The sequence below is a fragment of the Sycon ciliatum genome, chromosome 7 (genome assembly GCF_964019385.1).
Source record: "Sycon ciliatum chromosome 7, ocSycCili1.1, whole genome shotgun sequence".
Taxonomy (NCBI): domain Eukaryota; kingdom Metazoa; phylum Porifera; class Calcarea; order Leucosolenida; family Sycettidae; genus Sycon; species Sycon ciliatum.
In genome coordinates this window covers 5,680,510-5,702,561 of record NC_088649.1, presented here as the reverse complement: position 1 = coordinate 5,702,561, position 22,052 = coordinate 5,680,510, and the positions used below count along the sequence as shown (strand labels likewise).

Sequence of the window (22,052 nt, the reverse complement as noted above, 5' to 3'; positions counted from 1 at the left end):
GCACGGTTGTATAATTATTGTGTTGCCCCCCCCCCCCCATTCATCGCTGCTGGTGTCTCCAGGCGAGGACGTCCGTTCTTGGATGTAGGTTGCCCACCCTCCAGAGAGCTGTTTCGCTCATCCAGACCTCCTCAGTGGATGTATAATGAATGAATAGTAAATAAAGGAATGAATACACACAGTTGTGCACTTTCTACAGAGAAAAGTGGCATACCCAAAGAAGGTGATGGTGACGAAAGTTCTAAGGGTAATGACAAAATGCACAGTGCTGGTGCGACATGCATACCCATGGCGCTAGAATTTAACCACTTGCATGAAGAAGACAATTGATTAGAAGTTCGCACTAGCGTTGCAACACATACATGCATAACTTGATGATATATTGAAAATACTGGTTCAGTAGAAACGTGACGACGCGGTGAAATGAACGAACGTTGTCACATCGCTATGGCTGCCGGTTTTCAACACTTTTGCTTAATCTTTTGTGTATATTTGTGTGCATGCATGCGTTCGTGTGTGTGTGTTTGTGTGCTATTTGACCGAGACATATTGTTCTATACTTGACGTTGGCCTCTTTGCAGATGGCGTCTTTCGTAAGTACCTTTGGTAGCTGTTCTGTGTATTTACCGTGCAATATGCCGGTGTTGTGCCCAATCAATCAATTTTGTAACCCTACAGTGCGTTTTTTAAAACAGACATTTGTCGATTTTGATTTTTTAGTTTGTTCTCATTCCAAATTAATTTTGAAATTTTTTTTTCACAGCTGCGTTTGTGTGGGTCTTGGATCGAAGAAAATTAAGTTTGGGAATCGGAATAATAATAATTGTCAAAGTTAGATATTCGGACGGGTTTGGGCTGAAAATCCGGTTTTAAATGGTTTTCAGTGGATTTTGATTTTAAAACGAAAGTTTTAGCCAGGAAAGCTCATCACGTGCATGGTGTCCGCCAGAGTTCGAATCCAGTACAGTTCATCCTGATTCTTTTTTTCTCCTCTTTTTTGGTACAGCGCATGCATGTACACGTACATGACTACAAGTAGACTGTGCAGTTGTGCACTGCTGTCTGCAGTTGTCCTAACCTTTGTAGGAAACCAGGGAGTCGTGGCTTTTCACGACTTACTGTGGCAACCTGTACTGAATAATTCAAATGCTGTATTGCAATTAGCTCAATAAATCAAAACATTCCAGCATGCATGTAGGAAACTTCCCTCGATCCCTGAAAGAATGCAGTGAAAATTCAAACACCACAACAAATCACAAGGGCAATTCACACAGCACCCATAAAGAGACTAAAAGGAAGCAATACATGAGCGGTTTTACAAACACACACACACACACACACACACACTGTAACAGGTTTAATCAAACTTGAAAAGTAAGAGGCCTGGTTGAGCGCGCCTCGACCAGTTATATGCAAAATGTGATAGTATACATGTGGCAATGGCGCCAATGAAGGTGCTAATAGACAGGCGTAAGACGCATGAGGTGCGAGGGAGTGTAAAGTTATAGAGAACAGGGGAAAACTGTTACATCATCCCCCTCCTATGGAGAGGAAGGAGCTTATAAGTTCCCAAATGCTCAAGTGGAATAGAGTACAATAAGCGCAAACACGTGCGAGACGAAAAAAGGCTTCGCACTGAAGTAACACAATAAGACGACTGAAACTCCATGCAAATAAAGTGTAATAAGCTCAACAAATGTGTAAGGTGAAACTAGAAGTTCAACTGCAAAACTCAGCGGGCAGAAGCCAAGGTTTTGTACTTCTGAAGTGGAACAATGTCATTACCAGATTCATCTAACAAATAATGTTCCGGCTCCCAAGTGGCATCAGAGTAGCCTTGCCACTTGACTAGGTACTGAAGCTGATTCTGCCGGCGGCGGTGACTGAGAATGTTCTCCACCACATAGCGGGCATGACCATCAAGGTCCGTGATAGGCGGAGGCGTAGGCTGTCTCCTATTAGGAATAGCGTTCTTCTCGTAGGCACGGAGTGCCGACACATTAAATACCGGGTGACAGCGGCTGGTATGAGGCAACTTGAGCTTGTAGGCATTCGGGCCGACCACATGGGTTATAGGAAAGGGGCCAAACCACTTGGGGCGTAATTTATGGGATGGTCGGTCCCGAGCTTCAGGAGTCAGGAGGAAATCCCGGTAGACCATTACCAAATCTCCCACCTTCAGCTTTCCCTCGACCCTTGTCCGATCTGCATAGAAGGCCTGACGAGCTTGAGCTGCCACTAGCGCATCTTGTGAGATCTTGACCGCGTCTTGTCTTGCTTGCAACCAATCAGCTGAATCTCTGCCTCCCTGAATAGGGTTGAGGAAGTCGGGTGGCGCTTTGGCTCAATGAATCCCTTCTCAAGTAATTCTGACAGCTGTGACTGGAGCTCGTCCATTTCTGGTTTCGGCAGGCGGTAGGCGGGTCGAGACGGTGGTCTGGCTCCATCTTCTATCTGGATTTCATGGTCGACTGGTCTCTTCGGTGGAAGCTCATTCGGCAGCTCGTCTGGAAATAAATCCTGGTACCTCTTGAGCAGGTTCTGGATGTCTTGTTGCTCTGATTCCTGGAGTTGTGGCCCGGAACGATTCTCCTCGTTTGCAGCAGTGACCCATGCAAGAAACCCCTCGGCTCCACTCCTCAGGGCATGACGAGCTTGTCGGCCACTGATAAACATGCTTTCCACAGATGGCCGGTCGGCTGTCGGCGGGTTAGCTGAAGGCAATTTGGCAACAAAGGGCTCACCGTCCAACTGAACTTCGTTCGTACGGAAGTTGATGCTGGGGTTGTTCCTTGTAAGCCACGGCTTGCCAAGAATAGCGTCGTAGCGAGTCAGGGGGTACACAGTAAAGTGCTGTTCCTCACTGAAGCCCCCGACTGTCACCCTTAGCGTGCGTGTGGAAATCTGCGGGACCTCGCTGGTCGAGCCGTCCGCCAATGTTACGCTCAGCACTGCTGAGCTTGCATCCGTGTCAAGATGATGCTTTCGAACAAAACTGTCTGCAATGAAGTCATGCGTCGAACCGGAATCTATCAGCATCACTGCACGGCGACCGCCGATCTTTCCCTGTATGCGCAGTAGGTCGTGTTCAGGTTCATTGCCGACGCTGACGTTGCTGACATGACACCTTTCTGCAACGGGACAATTTCCTACAGCTATGGGTGTCTCCGGCTCCGTAGGTTCCTGGAGAGCAACGTCTTCAACCTCCAGAGCTCCGAACCGGTTAGCGACTGGTACCGGCGTGGGTGCTTGGGTCGTCGCCAGTAAGCGCACCCCCTTTCTTACTGGCGACCAGCGTTTGGGTAGCGCTGTCCACCCTCAGTACAGTCTTTAGCGAGGTGGCCTGGCTTCCTGCAAGCAAAGCAGTGTCCCATTGCTCGCAGTTGGACACGCTCTTGGTCCGTCAGCTTGCGGAGGCCCTGACCACGGAAGCTGGGCACGGAACGCGACTCTCTACTGGCTGGTGGCCCCGACGCCGGTGGCCCTGACGACTGCTCCACGGTGTTTGCTGCCATGACAGCTTGCTCCAGGGTACGTGGATGCTCACGCATGACCTGTCGCTGGATGTGCGGCACTAGACCCCTGACGAACAGCAGCGCTCTGGTGTGGTGGTCGATTTCCGGCACTTGCAGGCTGAGGCGAGTGAAAGCAGCAATGTATGCGTCCAGCGACCCGCGCTGCGCTGCGGAAATTAGTCCCATACGCGATGTTTCCTCGTTGTGCCGTGGTCCGTACACATCGCCAAGTGCCGCTTTCAGAGCAGGCCAGTCGGAAAACACTTGGTTAGCTTCCAATGCCGCTATCAACCAAAGACGAGCTTTTCCAGTCAAAAATCCTGCCGCGTAGTCGACCCTCTGTGCCGCATTTGGGAGCGCCAACGACCGTAGGGCCATGTCCATTGCAAACGTCCATTCTTTGAATGTAGCGGAATCTCCTCCAAACACAGGCGGCTCTTTCGTAAGGCGGGGTGTTGGCTCCCACGGTTCCGAGTTCGGATGTATCGTTCGGTTTCCTTGGCTAACGCGCTGAGCGGTCTTGATATCGTTTATCAGCCGAACGACGAGTACGAGGAGCGTAAGCAGAGCGACCAGAACACCTGCCAAAAGCAGAGTAGGAACCATCCTCTGCTACCAGTGTAACAGGTTTAATCAAACTTGAAAAGTAAGAGGCCTGGTTGAGCGCGCCTCGACCAGTTATATGCAAAATGTGATAGTATACATGTGGCAATGGCGCCAATGAAGGTGCTAATAGACAGGCGTAAGACGCATGAGGTGCGAGGGAGTGTAAAGTTATAGAGAACAGGGGAAAACTGTTACACACACACACACACACACACACACACACACACAATGCAAATAGGTCACAGTTGTGTCTGGTTCAACATCTGCGAATAGTAGAAGACCAGCGAGCGTCGAAACGGCCCCAATAATTCCGTGTTTTGTGTTGCACTTGTGACGACAGTATTACACAGTGAACAGATGTGCTAGGACAGCCGACGGCGTATATCATCGTTGGCGTCGGCCTCGTCGGTCTCCAGTCACGAACACATCGGCGCAGTTTTTCACGAATCCATCCCGTCCACCAGTATGCAGAACAATAAAGCGCTTGCCTTTACCTGATGGTGCTTCATTTGGTTGCTTGCCTATACACTCCTGTCACCATTGTCGGACCACCTCCTAGTAACTGTGTGACGCGCATTGACCCACATGTCATCCAGGTATGTCTCACAGGTAGCGATGCCGCCATGACACAATCCCGTGCCGTTCCATCATCATGTGTGTGATACCTCTGGTCTTGCAACACTGGAATCCCATGAAACGCAACATTTTCCAAGAGCTAGTTTTGCTCATGTCTGGAAAATCGTCGATGCTTTCTATGCAGCGAGCAGGAACTTTGTCCAGTGTTGGGTGCTCCTTCGCAGCATAGAATCCGTAAATTACTTCTTATACAGTCCAAAGCAAATCCGTCAGGGTTGAGTGGTTTTATGGCACGAGTCTCACATTGGGGATTGTCACTCTCGTTACCTTCATCACTGGAGACAGACAAGGCCAATCCAGCACGCTGATTTTCACCGTCAGCATCCCTGGTACATCTGTTCATAGTGGAAATGCTGACGCCACACGCAACAGCAGCATGACGAATGGAATACTTGGGACCAATTCGATGCCCTAGCCACTGTTCTCCTCGTCTTCGCAAAAATTGTAAAACAGACACCACCATGTAGATTCTACCATGGCCCGTTCGCGCTTTGTTATATGTGGCATGTCGAGAGAACAAGTAAGTTGCCACGAACGAAAAGACACTCGAGAAAAAGCAAAATAGGGCCACAGAGCAGTCAGCAACAAAATGATTCCTCCGGCCACGAGGAGCTCGAAGGACACTCTGAACAAAATGGCGAAATGCCACGAGTCACACCTGGTTTTCGAATTTCGCGAGCAGATTTTCGTGACGGAACTCGCATGACATTTTCTCAAAAGTGGCCTTGAGTACGTTCTCAAGGATTTCAGAGTCTATTATAAAAAAACGCACTGTAGGATCTGGATTTTATAGAAGCGGATGATAATTTACCATTAACAACGTCTTCAGCTGTTCTTGTTTTAAGGACAGGTACTTGAGTGAAGTCAGTGATTGATGAGGGTACTGGTGGTTTGTTCTAAGTACAGTGCTGCCATGTCAAAATTGTCCCAGTGTATATGTATATAGCAGAGGCACAATGTAGCTCACAGCCTGGCCGCACAACATTGCCAGGGCTTTGTAGTACCCGGCACTGGTTTTCAGTAGGATGAATTCCATTGACAAGCACTGTAGTTCATTGTGCATACCCCCCGCCCCAATCCATCGCTGCGGGTGTCTCCAGCCGAGGAAATCTGTTCTTGGTTGTATGTTGCATACCGTCCAGAGAGCTGTTTCGCTCTTGAGTGAAGTCAGTGACTGATGAGGGTACTGGTGGTTTGTTATAAGTACAGTGCTGCCATGGCAAAATTGTCCCAGTGTATATGTACATAGCAGAGGCACAATCTAGCACCCAGTCTGGCCGCACAACATTGCCAGGGCCTTCTAGTACCTAGCGCTAGTTTTCAGTAGGATGAATTCCATTGACAAGCATTATAGTACATCGTGCTTACACCCCCCCCCCCCCCTCCCTCAAATGAAAAGAAAGTTATGAATCGTCTGTGTTAGTTTCAAGTTGTAAACACATCCGTCCCCGGATAGGCTCCAAGCTGCACGGCAAGACTAAATTATTGCCAATATTTCAACCATTGGGCATCTTCAGGGCCATGATAAGGAGGTTGGTGGGGGGGGGGGGGGGGGGGGGGGGAGAGGCAAGCATGACATATAAAGAACAAATCCTTTCAAAGAAGGACCAGACCCAAAGACAACATGAACTTGCAGACTGAACTTACGACCACGTCGTGAGACACTAGCGTCAAGTGAGTCGCTGATGAAGGCCAGCTTGATGACTGACTTGAACTCCGGGTCGTGTCTATGTTTGTTGTGATGCTAATGTTCCCATTGAGCCGGGAGATGATCTTGCCATTGTCACTTCTCCTTAGCTACTTGCCTTGCTGCCTTTATCGCGGTTCGTGGATTGTCATTTTTCTTGAGTAGCTCTTTGATTATCGACATGCGCCTGTCTTCGGCTTCTGGTGTCGACGAATTGCGGATGGCCTGAGAGAACTGGATTGTCTCATACATGCATCTCAACTTGAGCATTTCCGCACTTGATACTATTCTTGGACGAAATATTGGGAGTACTTTATTCTTGTCGTGCAGCTGGGAGCATGTTCAGGGATGGAGGTGTTTGCAAGTGGAAAGAAAACGCTGCATTGGGGCTGGAGAGTATTGAGGATTTTTTACGTGTATCAGCTGTGGCAGCAAATGCAAATAAGTGGCATTGTACAGTGACACCCTCAACGCAGCTCAGCACAGATCAAATGAGTTGTTATGGATATTCAATTATTCATAAGTGATTATCTATACCTTCCAGCCATTCATTTTCTGAACTTTGCTAATTAGGTCTTTGTGATCAAAAGAGCTGCCTGATAGAATTCAATGCCTACTTGAAATCTCATTTTGCTTATCATCATTTCATATCATTGTTATGGTGTTGTGCGCAGCGTCAGGAATTGAAGGAAATTACCCTGGCCAGTAAGTTGAGTATTTCTTTAAAATCATTCAGACACTCCTTGGTGCTTGTTTCCAATTACATGTGTGGGGTATGGGAAGGCAGCGGGGGCTCAATTTCATGGATGAGTGAGACAGTTCCGAAATTAGTTTCAGCTGTTAGGACGTGACGTGATACAGCCCAAGTACTTCAGAGGTTTTTTTCCCCAGATATCTTACCATATTCAGCTTTGACAGCAAATGCATGTAAAGGCAAGGGCAATTAGGGGAAGTTCACCCTAATATGGAAACTTCACAACCCGTAGCGAAAATTGCACTGATTCCAATGGTGAAAGTCCCAGGTTGATTGGAGCAGTCGCTCCCGAGTTATACACGCTTGAAGTTTGCACTAAATTTGGTGACATGATGACGTCATTAACTTGCCCAGACCAGGCCGAATTTATGACGTCAGAGAGATAGACTTTGTATGGGAGTAAATGGGGAAATTTCAGTATTTCGGCTCTCCATTGTCCCAAACAGGGAAAAAGGGACAGATGGCAGTTCTTCCTCTTTGTTTGTCCTTCGTGTGAAAAGGAAGCTCATGATCAACAACAATGAACAAAATCCTGAACTAGTTTTTGTACAACACTCTTCAGGAGGTGATATTGTACTGATGAGAAATATGCAAGTAACTAATCGTTTGTGAACAAATGAACCAAACAAAGTGAGACCTAAAACTGTATCAAGCTTGCACTCCGATAATGACGGATAACTCTTAGGAGTAAGGAATGAAAGATGCATCGCAGTCCACTTCTCGGACCATCACCATCGGATTCTGGGCCCTGAGGACTACAGGTTCTGCAAAGTCCATTGTCATCCGTGCTTCTTTGAGCATGAGAACGAGATGACATGTCGAATGAAATCTTCCATCCAAATGCCTATCCAGTAGGGTGCACTCCTCCCAATTTGGTGGAGGTGCACAAATTCAATTGGGGCATAGGAGGATCGGAGTGTCGAAGCTTCCTCGGACCAACACCATTTGGCACAGGGCGCAGAACCCTGCAAGTGATGACACTTGGATTTTAGACCAGACTTCCCCTTAAGGCATTATGACGTGAGATAAGAAAACGTGCGTGTTGCTTCCTGCATGGGAGCTCGCGCTTTTCCTGCCGACTTGACGTGACACTTGACTGGTTGACGACTGCCAACTGGAGCACATGAGAAGTCCATCGACCCTATTATTGGCTTAGCAAACCTGGAAGAAAGTACCGTTCCCTGCAAACTTCCATGGAAGACTGAAAATTGGCTTCTCAAACATGAACATGCCCCTCATATGATGGAATTTCATTAGCCTACTCAAGCTCAACTGATGAGGGGTGAATTCCCGGAAACACTGTTTATTGAGCAGGGAGTGGTGCTTTCATGAGGGTTTGCCTAGCTAGTGGAAGGTTCAACGTGCTAGTCATGTTCTGGGGACAGCAGTCACGAGTCAGTCAAGTGTCCAGCTGCTGATGTGAGCTCCATGTAGGAACATCCAAGTTAGTCAGAGAGTTGTCAGAGATCCTGTGAGCAAACATTTGCCGAAGAGAAGAAGATTTGCTTATTCTTCCGAGGACCTGAGAAGGAAAGATCAAAACCCATGCAAAAGAGGAAACCCCAAGGGCCCCTTCTCCTACCCATGCTCTTGCCCATGCTCCAACAGTCCATTCATCCGAAAACCGGCACCCTAACCTTGTGATGTTCTGTGCAATTGAAGAGCTGGCATGCGAAACCCACTAAATCCATTTCATCACTTTCTGGATAATGGCCAAAAATGGATTCATTTATGTGCAGTCTGTATCTAAAGCCATATTTGGGTTCCACTTTGGAAATGGTTCTAGTCAGATTTTGAATGTGAAATTTTTGTCTGGTGGTGCCCCTAGACCATTTGATTACACTGAGCTGAGATTCTGATTTTCTCAAATTTGACGCTTATCGGTTTTGCATCTTTATAATTATGGACTTTAGGGTGCTGGGTGTCCATTGCTGACGTTGAGCACTGTACTGCACGACAAACATGCGCCCGTACTGCCATAGAGCAGTCATGTACAACATTGCCGGAATGTTCAATCCGTTTCAGGAATACAGAAACTTGGGAATTTAGTTATAGTATAACCTTCGGATGAACGGACGTTTTCGTAGTCTTTTCCGGCTGGGTTCTATTATTGTTGCCTATGTATTGAGATTGCGTTATCGTCTACCTTTGTTATGCCCATCAAACTTACAGGGTTCCATTACCTCGCCCAAGCTCAGCTCTATGAGTATGTGCAAGCCCAACTTCAAGCAAGAAGGATCGAAAAATGTGTTGTGGGTGGTGTCTCTGGATCGTCGGGCAAGCGGCGGGGAAGAAAGAAAGGCGGCGGCGGCGCCGGAGGAGGAGGTGGAGGGACGTATGCGCTCGGGCAGAGCGAGGCGTGGACCATGTACTTAGTGAACCGCGACGGCATAGGTCGACCGGTGCCCGTTCCGGCTTCGCTTGCACTGGGCCGGCAAGCGAAGCTACTGTGAGCATTACAAACGCTGACGTTTGTAATGTACTCATCACCATGACAGTATACCGAAGGTCCCTTGAACTAGTGTTCCACTCTGCGAACACGCTTGACACCAGTATCCCCTGTAAGTAATACTTGGGTACAGTTGATCGAAGAAAACAGAAAACGAGAAAAAAGACTATCCTTGATTCAAGAAAAACAGAAAACGTGAAAAAGAAGATCCTTGATTGACGAAAAACAGAAAACGTGAAAAAAAGAATATCTTTGATCGTGGCCACAGACTTGAGCAATCAGAGCCACACGGAGAGAGAGAGAGAAGCTCTTGTAAAAGACTGCCCATGACGATGGGACATTTCTTCCGAGATTTCCAGTGTCCTTCACCCGTTGGCGCTGGTAATGGCATGCAGTATGTCATGCATGCAATGCGCCTATGATGGGCTCCACTGCACCATAGACACTGGTGTAGGCGCATATTCAACATACTGAACTTGCCTCGGACAATTTAAATGTGATCTCAGCAGACTGGATGGGCCTCAGTCGATCAAAAATAATTTTTGTGTTTGTTTTTTTGCCTAACGTATATCCTGACTACATGGCTTTCTTATTGTGTCCCCATACGTTTCTTTCTATGATGCCGCAACATTGCCCTGGCACCTGAACAACCATTCTATGATGCCGCAACATTGCCCTGGCATCTGAACAACCATTTCCGTTTAAAAAAATATTGTAATTCATGCATGATGCTTTTTGTTGGCTCTTCTGCCTGGATTTCATTGACAAATACCATGGATCCTTCCATGAGTGACATGCAAACTGTAGTACCTATTATTATGCATGTTTTAGAACCCGTCGATGGTTTCAGTCTTACAGACAACCGTTGTATTCTTTTTATAAAGTTTTTTTCTTCTAGGAATGAGCCGCCACGCGGCTGTCCACGGCGGATGGTTTCCGTCAGCTTCGAATGCTTTGTACTGTACATGTATGGCTGTACCATCTCCACCGGGCAGGTGCGTAGCCTCTCAGGGGCTTCTTCTTTCTTTATTTTTTTATGATCTCTCAATGCCGCTTGCCTTGCATGTCTATCATTAACTGCTGTTTGTTGATGCAGTATGCTCTTTGCCTGCTGTGCATAAGCCGTATTAAACTTGTCGAATGTGGACGAACAGCAGCCTGCCGTTGCCTCTGTTCATTGCCAGCATAATACTTCAGAAGTGTGTTGTCTTTCAATGAACTCTACATTCGCCTGTGTGCTACTCTGCATCATATTCACTTGCTCAAATAGTGCTCAGATAGCGCTCGAATAGTGCTCGAATAGCGCTCGAATAGTGCTCAGTGTATTCCATCCATTGCATCGACCATTGGAATGTTTTACTGCTATGTTTTCTATAGTGCCGCTTACACGTCTTGTTCTTTGGCACCCCCGGCCGGGGTATGCCGGTCTTAGAGCTATGGACTTTTGATTATCACGATGATGATGGTGATAACCTACCGGTGTTGATACTTGTTATGTCATGTGACCATTGTCATGTGACCATTGTCATGTCATGTGACCATTGTCATGTCATGTGACCATTGTCATGTCACGTGACCATTGTCATCAGTACAACCAGCATGGCAACTCGCAGGAATAGACGACTCAGAATGTGCAGTGCCTTTGCGTGCATGTAGGAATGGGTTATGCTGGGACTTTGGCAGGCATCATAGTGGGCGCATGCATGTCAGATTGGATTACACTGGCGCTACTGCATGATATGCATGTAAGCCTCGATAGCGACAGTCTGGAATCCCACACCTACAACTGTTGTAGGGTGCAAGATCCTTGAACTGACCTGGAATACAGGGGGAGGGGGCATGTTGGTAGGGTAATACCCCTACAACTGTTGTAAGGGTCCAAGGTCCTTGACCAGACCTGGAATACAGGGGGGAGCATGCTAGTAGGGTAATACTTTTTTTACAAGTGTCATACCCTTCCGGCCCCGGAGAAATGCAGAGAAATAGAACGTGGCAGACTACCAGGGTGCATGTATATTTTCTCCAAACGCATTGGACACGAATCCACACCGTGGCCTACATTGTATATTCGAGAGGAATGGCGTCACCTGCACGAGCTTTAATTGTGCCAAAGTAATTTGAACGGTGTTCCGGTAAGCTGATTCGCATGACCTGTTGGAGGGCAATACTACTGTCGCGCACATGGAAATCCAGTCGAATGACCGGGGCCAGCGCCCTCCGCGCGTACATGTACAGAACGTTGAATGCAGTGCACAATCATGTTGATCCGATGCGACCAGCGCGCTGCAGCGCACACATGTACATGGATGTGTGTACCGCTTCACACGGCTGCATGGCCCGCGCCTTGGGGCCGCTAGACGTGCGACCGGATTTCCATGTCCAGGACACTAGCAGGTAGTTCCCATAGTAACAGTTTTGAAATTGGCACTTTTAAAACTACTTATACAGCATTAGTCATGACAACTAACAGGGTGCTCGGTAGACCGAGGTGTCTGTAATTCCAGGTCCGGATAAGAGAAATATGACTCGCCTTTTCTGCAGCTCACACAGTTAGAACAATTTCAATGAGAATAGGGTTGACGGGGAACAGGAAGGAACAAAACTGCCAAAAGATCACGAGATCGAAAGATGATGAGGATGGGGGGGGGGGGGGGGGGGGCTAGGACCTGTACATGTAATTTGAACCACGCGGCCGCACAGGGAGTGTACAGTCAACTTTGCGTATAACGATACTCAGCGGGACATCAGAAAAGTGTCATTATTCGCGAATTGTCCTTATACCCAAAGTCTCATTATTATGGACTCAGACGGAGAGCCAAGGTTTAATTTATACAAAGAGATGTATAATTATATGTATCACAATTAGATGGGACTTTGCTCTGGGCATGGAGATCCTGTCGTTATTCACGTTCTATCCGCAGTCGTTACTAGCAAAGTTGACTGTAGCAAGATGCGGTGTCTGTACCAACCAGCGGTGGTTCAACACACTGTAAACAATAAGACATATTCTATACCCTGACATGCTAGGCAATAGAGGTAAAACTGCACTGGTAGTTTTCTACGTCAGGGTTAGGCTTTCCCCAAATCGGCCGGCCGAATAATCCGCCGAAAACGAGACATGGAAAATCGCTCAGCTTTTCGCCGATTTTGAATGGTTCCCTTGAGAATCGCCGAAAATCTATCAAATGTTGTTGCAAAGTGCCTCTACAGTCTACAAACGAATGATGTTGCTGCAATGATGACCGCCTAAGCTCTCTACTTCAGTGCTTGTAGTACTAGTGCGTTGAGGTCGTGTGACTCATGTCCTTTGACCTCCTCTCCAAAAAACATTAGCCATTAGGAAGATTGTTACTAGTAAAATACTACACTACAACGTACAGTTGTGGCTAGTTCCATCTAGCAGAGCTGTATTTCCAACATCTCACCAATTTTGAAGCCAATATGCCAACAATTCTTTTAGCCAATATAATTATTCCAATTTTGCAGCCGATTTTCGAACAATCGAGCGAAAAGCTGAATAGGCGAAAAAACGGGCAGATTTGGGGAAAGCCTAGCCAGGGTCCGTATGACTTCGGTATGAGCAACCGCGCTGACGTGAATATTATGGTGACCTGAGCCCCGGCTTCCTTTAGTCCATGTATCAAAGATGATCTCTAGTCTGACTCTGGTGAGCTCCCATGCTAAGTGCGGGAACTTGGTTTTGTTGATTCCGTTGCTTTTATAGCACACTTTGCAGTGCCGAGAAATTTGAAATAAAAATGAGTAAAACAGGCACCTCAACTGGGGTTTGAACTCCACAGTCATACTGTGCAGTGCTGTTGCAAGTGGAGTGAAACGGCCTGGGCTTGCATGGTTTATGGTACATGCCGTTTTCCCTAATCCAGTGCTTTTTGGGGCAAAACCTGGTCGAAACTTCCTATTCTTGCTTTTGGAGAGATGTAGATGTACTTCGGAAAACCCGATACCGGTTGTTATTACTGTCGTTGGAAGAAGAGTCGGCGTGGAGAAAGCAATGAATTTTTATAAGTGCAGTAAAGAAAATGAGAGATGCAGACATGCAGACATAATGTTCTTTTCGTATACCTTACAGTCAGTTCTGGCACTGTTCATCTTCTGACCGCTGCTTGTCTGCAAGCAAAGTCTTACACGCCTTGTCCGGCGTCCTTCCGGGCGAGGCAAGCAAATCTCGCTTTGCTTCCTCATAATATGTACTGACGGCGATGCGCTCGGCCATCTTCTTGAGCTTTTCGTTAAACTCTGCGCGGAGCGCACACTCTTGCCGTCTAGCACTGCGCTCTTCAAACTCCTCGCTCTGTCGGAGCCTCTTCTCCACGTATTCTCTCAACCTATCGCCTTCAAATCCATACCGAATTCCGTTGGCGATAAAGCTGGCTTCAATGATCCATAGTTCCTGTGCCATGCTCGCTTCGTATCCTGGCGTGGTCGCCAAATGTTGTGAACCCTCTGGTTCTCTAAAGTATCAGGAACGAACGACCCCACACGGCACGAGGACAACTATTATTCTCAACAGTATATTTCACTTCCATCGACTAATACCAATGAACAATGAATGTATGAACAACGGAATGAACTGAATAACTAACACTAAAACCACCAGGTAGTTATAGCGTGAAAATGACAGCGTGTATGAGAAAAGCATACACATACAACATACAACTACAGCGCACACAGCAAACCGCACATAGTGCCTGTAGCGTATGCCACGTCGTAAACATCAGCGGTACGGCGGAGTCGGGATACAGCTGCATTGAAACGAACACAATGTCACAAGCGAGAAGGCCTTTCACTCTCGAGAACTTGTCGTTTCACAACAGAATGCAATAAATAATGGAAAAGTTGACAGGATCTCTTTTCTAAATTTTGCTTTTCTGCTGCCGAGCTGCGAGGCCTCCTTTTACGGAATACTCGATGACAGGTGATCTCTATGGGCATGTTCGTTTGGTAGGATCGGGATCCCGATCCACCAGATCCACTGGATTCGCACCCTTTCGATTGGTCGAACCCGGATCCGGATCCTTCGGATTTGGATCCGGTCAACCCACCTCGGGGAGCAGGGTTGACCGGATCCAACGGATCCAAATGTGACCTTTGTGCGTATATGGCGGGTAAAACTCGTTTTTGTACACATTGTGGTACGCACACGTGGATCGAGATAGAGCTTGTTGACTTTTTGTACAACTGGCGCTGTGAGTACGAATTTTTATTACTTTCGTCAACATGGCAACAGTCAAGGCTCAAAAAAGTGTCCAGTTGACTCTGAAGGATCCGACGGATCTGAGATCTGGATCCCGATCCCGATCCTAACCAATTGAACATGCCCTAAGTTGACCGGTTTCCTTCGATTCATTTGCTTATTATAGCAATAAAAACTGCTTTATGGCAGTTTTCTAAAAAAAGTTATTGTGCTCTAGTCCATGGACCCCGTCTAAAAAGTAAGAAATTAACGAAATGTGATAGCCGAAAATTAAAATTTCACACAAAACCTCACAATAATCACACACAGGATGAAAAGCAAGAAGACCTTTTCCCTTCGTGGCCCTCTTTCCTAATAATAAGGCATGTTGGCGCAGTACTCGTACAAGTCACCCGTGAAGTATCAGACCAAGATGGACTCTTTTGGTCGGACTAAACAAGTGTTGAAAGCAGTATTTTTTTTAAAACTAAGATCCTCAAGTGTTGTGATTATTGTGAGGTTTTGTGTGAAATTTTAATTTTCGGCTATCACATTTCGTTAATTTCTTACTTTTTAGACGGGGTCCATGGACTAGAGCACAATAACTTTTTTTAGAAAACTGCCATAAAGCAGTTTTTATTGCTATAATTTCTTCTTTTTTTTGGCTAAGGATGATTATTATAATAGTTGTGTAACCAATGGAATGCCCTAAATGAGTGCCTACATGTAGCGCCTCTACATGTGCATCATATCAAATTCAATACCGTATTATAAGCATTGATGTGCAAGCCTTTTCTTGCAGATAATGGCACTATAAGTGTTGTAGTCTTGCATATTCATGTTCTTCTGCATGCAGGGGAATCATATGGGTAGTGGCGGTGATACTTTTTTTATACACAGGGCATCCTGTGGATGTTGCTGTTGCAGAATTTCATGATAAAATTGTCTTGTCTTTCAGAAAATTCGGATGTCCACACCCTAAATCACATTTACTTGAGAATTGTAACGAGGTACGTGCCGCAGATGTTTTTTGTTGAATCTGTGTTTATAATTGTAGTCATGGGTTGTCGTGATAAGGTCATCCGGCATCATAATTATTGTACTGAAATCGTTATCTTGTTGATGTCGATAAAACTTTTGGAAGTAGTTCAATGACTTCAAAGTGTTACAAGTCCACGATTGTCTAAAATAACACAGCAAAGTAGGAACAATAAACATGACTGTATTAAAATGTAAACAAATACATTGTTAAGTCCGACACCTCGTTCCAACAACTACACTGATCCTGAGGATATAAGGGGCAAGGATATATGGTTGGAGGTACTGAGAGATAAACAAGGCACTCCATAATAATAATAAAATGTTACACGACTTTGGGGGAGTATGAATGATATCCAGTCAAACCTCTTTAGGACGAACATCAAGGGACCGATGGTATTTGTTCTGTGAGTTTGTCTTAACCCTATTTTATAACTAGTGAATACAATTATTTCTCCAATAGAGACACGAATAGATTTCTTCTACAGCGAAAGATTCTAAGCCAGACCAAACCATTGACTCGTCTTGTATGAAACAAATGAGTCACTGAACCTTTCTTTAGCAACATGACGGCAACTGAAACAACAGAGAAAATACGATACATACACCCTAGTAAAATAAAAGTTACCAATAATAAATAATAATAATAATACAGCACATTCTCGCAGGTACATGTACTACAAACAGATTGCAGAACGTAATCCTTGCTCTGCCGGCACGCAAATTTATTTGGGGCAGTGCAATCTCGGCGCTACTCACAAATCAAACAGCCCAGACTCGAGTAAACAAATCCAATCTTACGAGATTTTCACAAGACTGCACCCATTGGCTTGTTCCGTATGAAGCAAACAAGTCACTGAATGCATGAACCTCTCCATAATCGAGATTTTCCCTGATATGCGAATTTATTTTGCAAACTCGGCCAATGGGTCCTTGAACCTTTCCCTCCAGATTGGGAACTGCCAACGATGCTATGCCACTGCAAAATTCAGATTCTACCCTATGATCGGAGCACGGAATGCCGGAAGCAATCATGCCCAGTGCCTTACTTGTAACGTACCAATGTACAATGAACATTATAGCAATAAAAACTGCTTTAGGGCAGTTTTCTAAAAAAAGTTATTGTGTTCTAGTCCATGGACCATGGACCCCGTCTAAAAAGTAAGAAATTAACGAAATGTGATAGCTGAAAATTAAAATTTCACACAAAACCTCACAATAATCACAACACTTGAAATGCTGCTTTCAACTTTAACTTGTACTGCACCAACAATTGGCAACATGCATGCATAGGAAAGAGGATCACGAGGGAAAAAGGTCTTCTACATGTAGCTTTTAATTCTGTGTGTGATTATTGTGAGGTTTTGTGTGAAATTTTAATTTTCAGCTATCACATTTCGTTAATTTCTTACTTTTTAGACGGGGTCCATGGTCCATGGACTAGAACACAATAACTTTTTTTAGAAAACTGCCCTAAAGCAGTTTTTATTGCTATAATTTCTTTTGTTTTTTTCTGTCACCAATCAATGGAATGCCCTATATCAATAATAATAATCCTTCAATGCGACGGACCCCACGATAGGTACTGGTCATCCAGCATCATATTGCACTGAAATCGTAATCCTGTTGATGTCGATACAACTTTCGGAAGTAGTTCAACGACTTCAAACTGTTAGTCCACGATTTTCTAAAACAACACAGCAAAGGAGGAACAATAAACATGTATTAAAATGTAAACAAATACATTGCTGAGGCCGACACCTCGTTCCAACAACTACACTGATCCTGAGGATAAAAGGGTCTAAGGGTACTAATACTGAGAGATAAATAAGGCACTCCATGATAATAAAATCTTACATATATTTTGGTGAGTATGAATGATATTCAGTCGAACCTGTTTAGGACGAACACCAAGGGACCGATTGTATTTATTCTGTGAATTTGTCTTAACCTATTTTATAACCAGTGAATACAATTATTTCTCCAATAGACAAACAAATAGATTTCTTCTACAGCGAAAGATTCTAAGCCACACCAACTCATTGACTCGTCTCGTATGAAACAAAAGAGTCACTAGAGAGGTTCTGCAAAACGAAAATGCGTACACACTTTTGCTCTACATCATGAAGTGCGAAACTTCGCACGAACTTTCGCAACTTTGGACGCGAAACTTGCAAGGAACGCGAAATGAACTGTCGTAGGAAATTTCGTGAGATCGGGTCATGGTGTACGTGCCTAGCCCGCGCAAACTACGAAAATGTACAGAACGCAAAGTTTGTGCAAAAATTCGTACACGCTTTCGCAAGGAATGTCGCGAAACTTCGTTCGAATTTTCGTTTTGCAGAGCCTCTCTACTGAACCTTTCTTTAGCAACATGACGGCAACTGAAACAGCAACAGAGAAAGTACGATACATGTACTGCACATTCTTGCAGGTACTACAGGTACTACAAACAGATTGCAGATCGTAATTCTTGCTCTGCCGGCACGCAACTTTATTTGGGGCAGTGCAATCTCGGCGCTACTCACAAATCAAACAGCCCAGACTCGAGTAAACAAGTCCAATCATACAAGTACGAGATTTTCACGAGACGAGACTGCACCTATTGGCTTGTTTCGTATGAAGCAAACAAGTTACTGAACCTCTCCACAATAGAGATTTTCCCTGATATGCGAATTTATTTGGCAAACTCGGTCAATGAGTCCTTGAACCTTTCCCTCCAGATTGGGAACTGCCAACGATAGTATGCCACTGACCAGTGCCTTACTTGTAACGAACTAATGTGCAATGAATATGAGTATTTTGACTACACATATAACATAAGCCTTACCGTCAAGAAGGTGAACTCGCCTCTTCGCACACTGTAGGCAAGGGCAAAGAGATAAAAATGGATCTAAATCCGAATAAAATCAGCACACGTTTCCGTAAATGAAAGGGTGAGCATAAGCAAATGAATCGAAGGAAACCGGTCAACTAAGAGATCACCTGTCATTGAGTATTCCGTAAAAGGAGGCCTCGGCAGCGGAAAAGCTAAATTTAGAAAGGAGATCCTGTCAGCTTTTCCATTATTTATTGCATTCCGCCCAAAGTCAGCACACTTTTCGTAAATGAAAGAGTCAACACAAGCAAATGAATCAAAGGGAACTGGTCAACTCACCTGTCATTGAGTAATATTCCGCGAAAGGAGGTCTCAGCAGCACCGAAACGAAATAAGCCAGGCCAGGAGACGAAATATCCGAAACAGCTCATGCAAGAAGCAGTTCCAAAGTTCCTCGTGCATGCACATCCGAAAAGGCAACAACAAAAAGTCTGCAATGCATACGCATGTGGCCAGCCGGCCGCGCGATGGTAAGAGCCGTGGAGTAGCTCCCTGGTCCAGGACCAGGTACCGAGCATCTTACGTAGAAACTTACGTAGCTACGTAGACAACGTGTCTGAATAGCGGTGTCGTTAGGTAGCGCCATGTGAACACAATAATAGAAAAGCTGACAGGATCGCTTTTCTAAATGAGTATTTCGACAACACATCTAAGCCTCAGCAGCAACATAAGCCTTAACTTACGTAGCCTAAGTGAAATACCGAGCACCTTACGTAGAAACTTACGTAGCATAGCGATGTCGTTTTTTCTGCCATGTGAACACAATAATAGAAAAGCTGACAGGATCGCTTTTCTAAATGTTCACCCTTTCATTTACGGAAACGTGCTGATTTTATTCGGATTTAGATCAATTTTTATCTCTTTGCCCTTGTCTACAGTGTGCGAATTCACCTTCTTGACGGTCAGGCTTATGTTAGATGTGTTGTCGAAATACTCATATTCATTGTACATTGGTACGTTACAAGTAAGGCACTGGTCAGTGGCATGCTATCGTTGGCAGTTCCCAATCTGGAGGGAAAGGTTCAAGTACCAATTGACCGAGTTTGCAAAATAAATTCGCATATCAGGGGAAATCTCTATTGTGGAGAGGTTCGTTAACTTGTTTGTTTCATACGAAACAATCCAATGGGTGCAGTCTCGTCTCGTGAAAATCTCGTACCTGTATGATTGGATTTGTTTACTCGAGTCTGGGCTGTTTGATTTGTGAGTACCGCCGAGATTGCACTGCCCCAAATAAAGTTTCGTGCCGCCAAAGCAAGAATTACGATCTGCAATACATATAGTACTCTTGGTAGTACCAGTAAGAATGTGGAGTACATGTGTCGTACTTTCTCTGTTGCTGTTTCAGTTGCCGTCATGTTGCTAAAGAAAGGTTCAGTAGAGAGGTTCTACAAAACGAAAATTCGAACGAAGTTTCGCGACAGTCCTTGCGAAATTGTGTGCGAATTTTTGCACGAACTTTGAGTTCTGCACATTTTCGTAGTTTGCGCGGGCCAAGTGCACGTACGCCATGACCCGATCTCACGAAATTTCCTACGACAGTTCATTTCGCGTTCCCTGCAAGTTTCGCGTCCAAAGGTGCGAAGTTTCGCACTTCATGATGTAGAGCGAAAGTTTGTACGCATTTTCGTTTTGCAGAATCTCTCTAGTGACTCAATTGTTTCATACAAGAAATCTATTCGTATGTCTATTGGAGAAATAATTGTATTCACTGGTTATAAAATAGGTTAAGACAAACTCACAGAATAAATACCATCGGTCCCTTGGTGTTCGTCCTAAAGAGGTTCGACTGGATATCATTCATACTCACCAAAATATGTGTAAGATTTTATTATTGTGGAGTGCCTTGTTTATCTCTCAGTACCTCCAACCATAGCCTTGCCCCTTTTATTCTCAGGATCAGTGTAGTTGTTGGAACGAGGTTTTGGACTCAGCAATGTATTCGTTTACATTTTAATACATGTTTATTGTTCCTCCTTTGCTGTGTTGTTTTAGAAAATCGTGGACTAACAGTTTGAAGTCATTGAACTACTTCCAAAAGTTGTATCGGCATCAACAGGATTACCATTTCAGTGCAATATGATGCAGGATGACCTTATCACGATAAGCCATGATTATAAACCATTATAAACACAGAATCAACAAAAACATCTGCGACACGCACCTGGCTACATTTCTCAAATAAATCTGATCGAGGGTGGGGAAATCTGAAAGGCAAGACAATTTTATGACAGAGTCATGAAATTCTGCAACAGCAAGTTGCACCATGCACAGAATGACCTCCGTATAAAAAAAGCATCCCCACCACCAGACCACGACTCACAGGTTTCCCCGCCGAAGAACATACATTATGCTAGTGCTGTTTTCTGCAAGAAAAGGATTGCACATCATGCGTATAATACGTTATTGATGTGAAGGCCATCATTTACATATTAATATAGGGCATTCCATTGATTGGTGACAGAAAAAACAAAAGAAATTATAGTAATAAAAACTGCTTTATGGCAGTTTTCTAAAAAAAGTTATCGTGTTCTAGTCCATGGACCCCGTCTAAAAAGTAAGAAATTAACGAAAGGTGATAGCCGAAAATTAAAATTTCACACAAAACCTCACAATAATCACACACAGAATGAAAAGCTACATGTACCGTAGAAGACCTTTTCTCCTCGTGATCCTCTTTCCTATGCATGCATGTTGCCAATTGTTGGTGCAGTACAAGTTTAGTGTTGAAATCAGCATTTCAAGTGTTGTGATTATTGTGAGGTTTTGTGTGAAATTTTAATTTTCGGCTATCACATTTCGTTAATTTCTTACTTTTTAGACGGGGTCCATGGACTAGAACACAATAACTTTTTTTTAGAAAACTGCCATAAAGCAGTTTTTATTGCTATAAAATTATTATGCTTCGGCGTGCGGGGATACATACCGTAAAGTCGCGGATAAAAGCCGCTTTCTGCATCAGGCTTTATTGCAAACCAGGCTTGTATGCAAACCATGCTTATGTGCACCACTGGTATGCGCAATACGCGTACATCTACCACTGACTACCGGTATAGCGGCAGTTTTACTATGCACCGTACATAGCGCATGCACTCTTGACCTACCCGATCCGCGCTTGCGTAGAAGCCAGGCTTCTACGCGCGCTTCTATCCTCGATGTGCTTGTATGCAAACCCGGCCTTTATCCGCGACTTTACCTTATTCACTTTTTTGTACTTATGGAGCCTCAAAGTTCGTAAAATTGTGCCTTTTTCGTACTGGCAAGTAGGCTCCGGCGGATTATGCTCGCGAAATCA

At 45.0% G+C, this 22,052-nt stretch overlaps 2 long non-coding RNA genes across 2 annotated transcripts; one reads left to right on the top strand and one right to left on the bottom strand.

Moving 5' to 3' along the window:
• The first annotated feature begins 504 nt into the window (after positions 1-504).
• Positions 505-11,157, top strand: LOC135820823 (uncharacterized). The gene is made up of 3 exons (XR_010554211.1): positions 505-593; positions 7,119-7,149; positions 9,371-11,157. It is a non-coding gene; the product is annotated as an uncharacterized LOC135820823 (long non-coding RNA).
• Positions 11,158-17,435: 6,278 nt separating this feature from the next.
• Positions 17,436-19,100, bottom strand: LOC135821922 (uncharacterized). Its single transcript, XR_010554418.1, has 3 exons — positions 19,037-19,100; positions 18,710-18,740; positions 17,436-17,566 (listed from the first exon to the last, which is right to left on the bottom strand). It is a non-coding gene; the product is annotated as an uncharacterized LOC135821922 (long non-coding RNA).
• Positions 19,101-22,052: the final 2,952 nt, after the last annotated feature.